This window comes from Myotis davidii, unplaced genomic scaffold (genome assembly GCF_000327345.1).
Source record: "Myotis davidii unplaced genomic scaffold, ASM32734v1 scaffold534, whole genome shotgun sequence".
NCBI classification, from domain to species: domain Eukaryota; kingdom Metazoa; phylum Chordata; class Mammalia; order Chiroptera; family Vespertilionidae; genus Myotis; species Myotis davidii.
Genome location: NW_006286678.1, coordinates 6,952,147 through 6,955,991, shown reverse-complemented (window position 1 = coordinate 6,955,991; position 3,845 = coordinate 6,952,147).

Here is a 3,845-nt window from a genome sequence, read left to right as displayed (position 1 = left end):
GTACAGAAGGTCACCACAGCAGAGAGCCCCAGGTGCCTGGCAAAGGGCAAAACTAGGAAAACAAGGACTCACCCTCAGGGTGACTTTTCCTCTTAGCATAGCGCTGGTCATATGATGTAAGCCCCCTGACCTTTCCTATAGATAGTCGTGCAGTTAGGACCCTCCCCGGACCTTTCCTCCCCTGGCAGATTGCTAGTTTAGACCCTCTTAGAGGAAGAACAAGGGGCTGGAGAATAGCCTCATATCACTCCCGTGCAAGCCCTTGCATGACCACTCCCTTAAGAACTGGGCCCTCAGGAAAATGACTCACATCAAATAATATTAGGAAAAAGGCCTTGGGTCTGCTGACCATGGAGACAGAGTTTTGGTCAAATTAGAGATGACATCTAGGTCTCAGTTGTATTTCAGCTCCAGGCCCAGAAAAGCAGATGGAGTGATGCGTTGGCTGACATCAGGACCAATTCAATGACTGATAAATAACCCCCTACCCATAGCACGGATCAATCAGTGTAAAGCATGACCCTGAGAGGACACACCTGGGAAGCTGATGAATGTTTTATTGAGAGCCTTCCCTGAGACCTCCCCTAAAATCCCTGCCCTTAGAAACCAGATAGAACCCTCGAGAGAAAGAAAGCCAGCTTAGGCGCCCCCTGGAGCATGCCCACTCCTTCCTTCCCACTTGATCAGGTGTGTATGTTTGCTCTCTTTCTCCTAAGTTCTAAAGGTCACAGCAAGATGTGCAAACAGAGGAGTAGCAGGCAGTGGCAGCTTGTCTTAGGCTAACCCATGAACCTGTCTCCAAGGGCCCCTTGTCTCTGACTTTTCAGTGAGCTCACAGCAGCCCCGCCTTTGTGACTCACTTCTGTCCTATAACATTTCTAGAGAACCAAAGCAGAGCACCGCCAGGCTCTCCTGTTGCTTCTTCTGTCTTCTGCTTTAATATGCATACTCCCAATATCTCCAGGACTAGCACTGTGAGATCTTTCCTGCAGGAAGTCAAAAACCCACGCACTACAGCCTGGCCTGAGGCTCAGTCCCTTTCTGGTGACAATAGGACCTATCCCCATGGAGCTTCCTGTCAATTGGGGTAGACAAATATTAAGCAAAAAACATACTCATCCATAATAATAAAAGCATAGCCCTAACCGGTTTGGCTCAGTGGATAGAGCGTTGGCCTGCGGACTGAAGGGTCCCGGGTTCGATTCCAGTCAAGGGCATGTACCTTGGTTGCAGGCACATCCCCAGTGGGGGGTGTGCAGGAGGCAGCTGATCCATGTTTCTCTCTCATTGATGTTTCTAACTCTCTATCCCTCTCCCTTCCTTTCTGTAAAAAATCAATAAAATATATTTAAAAATATTTTTTAAAAAAAGCATAATATGTTAATTAGATGGATGACCTTCCGAGAGGAAGCCACGACAGCGAGGGAAGCCCAGGTCCTGGAGGGCCAGAGGGAAGCCGGTGCCGGCAGCCAGGGGTAGGAAGGCCTACTCTTGCATGAATTTCATGCATCGGGCTTCTAGTAAGTATATAATAATGAATTGTAATAAATGCTCTAAAGGAAAAGAAAGAATATTATGAAAAAAGAATAATAAGAAGAACTATTTCAGATTGGGCAGTCAGGTAAGGCCTTTGGGGGAAAAGGGGAATTTATACAAGGCATATTTTAAACAAACTTCTATAGGATGTACTTATTACACTGTATTATTATCTATTTTTAAAATTTTCCAGCTAACCACTAGTCTGTGTGCTCCTTGAAAGCTAGAATCTTATTGATACTTATCCCTGGCCCGTGTGGTTCAGTGGTTGAGCATTGACCTATGAACTAGGAGGTCACAGTTTGATACCTGGTTAGGGCACATGCCCAAATGCGATTCAACTGCCTCCTACCCTGTGGGGGGCGTGCAGGACACAGTTAGTCAATGATCCTCTTGCATCATTGATGTTTCTGTCTCTCTCTCTCTCCCTCTTCCTCCCTCTCTAAAATCAATACTAATATATTTTAAAAAATATATTTGTGCATTCAGCCTGCTTCACAGAGTGGGGCCTTGGTAGATAGTATAAGAATGGATGGAAAGATGGAAGAATCATTGCAAGAACGAACAAATGAATGAATGAAATGTCAGATGAATGTATGCATGTATACAGAGACAAATGGATGGATGATAGATAGGTAAGTAGATGACTGTCTCTGGCAGCAATACGGAGAACCAGGACTTATGGTGGTACCAGTGAGACAAGAGTGGGAACTGATAGAAACTTAGCTGCTTTTTAAATTATATTTCCAAACCCTGTCCATTAATTAAGATGACCATCAATGACCTCTCCTACCCAAAGCTCTCTTGATTACCATTGCTAAGTTGTACTCCCCACACGAATGAATTGCTGTCACCTTCTGCACTCCCATACATGCCACACTTCCTTCAGCACGCACAGCTATCTTATGCTTGCCGCCTACTAACCACCTGTGTGCAAGTTTCACAGGACAAGCCATCTCTCTGTGTCAGTCTTGGAAGGGAAAAGTAGTGGGGGAAGAAGAAGAGAAAGTTTTTCTCTATCCCTGAGCCAAAGAAGGCAACAGCTCAGAGAGTGGTGAGAAGATATCATGCGACTTCAAAAAGGCACTTTAAGTGACACGTTTCCTGTCGTGTGTGTCTTGGGCTCCTAAAAGGAGCATAGTTTATTTAGAGGCTCAATTTGAATCAAATAAAGAGAAAAAAAACATGTAGGGTCTCTCTAGGATGTTTAAAAATGGAGAGTGAAAAGAAAACTACCTACAGGCTGATTTCTTCCTTTTGAAGACTGTCCACCCAGGAGGAAAGCTCGGCCAGCTTTGCATGCTTCAGACTTCCATACCCTTGTTTCTGTCTCACTGAAGCTCTTAGCCACCCAAGCCCAGTCCTCCCATGCCAAGGGAACTTGATTTCAAAAAGGAATATCCAAAGGATTTAGAGGCAGGAGAGGAGCCCCTTGCTATCCAAAAGAGGACAGAATGAAGAATCTAGGACACAAATTCCCCAGGGATTGAAATAAAATACTTCTTAATAGTGAAGGACTTGAATAGATGACTCCCAAGAGAGGGCAAGAGATTAACAAATGTTGATGAATAGCAAAAGAACAGGAATCACAAAGACCTTCATTCCTGTGTTGTATGTAACAGTGGAAGACTGGCAACAGCCTAAAGGTCCAGCAACTAGAGAATGGTGATTAGTTGGACACTCACCATGTAGTCACGCCCAGGAGGTGCTCTGCAGGGGCTGTGGGGGAGGTAATGGCAGTGGTATTGCCCAGGGTGCAGGCTGCAGACCCTTCCGGACAGCACCCTGATTGAGTCCCTTATGTCCAAAACCTGGTTCTCTGGGCCAGAATCTGTTTTTTCTTAGAGCACCAGGTAAGTCATGGTGACAGACGTACTCTCACTAATACCACCCAAGCCTGATGCAGCCATCAGAGAAAGCTTATTAGAGTCTGCAAACCTGAGACCCTTGAATCAATCTTTATCATTTATTTCTAGCCAAAGCCTCCACACTCCTTTTGAGTTTGTTCAACAGAAGTATTTGGCCAGCCAATAAGAAGTAAAAAGAACTCTAAAAAGTATAGGAATCGCAGTTATAAGGAGTAGCTGCTCCTGCTAGTGTGAGATAAAACATTCAAGATAGAGCTCCCACCCCCCACCCCCATGGCTGAGATCCAGACCATGTTGGGGAGGGCATGGCTGCGGTTCACTGGATGGTAGAGAAGTCCCTATGGGGCTGCACTGGCAGAATTTGCTGGAAATCCACCCCCGAGGGTGCTTGGGATGTGTTACAAAGAACAAAAAGTTAAGAGTTCTTATAGTAGAAGGTAC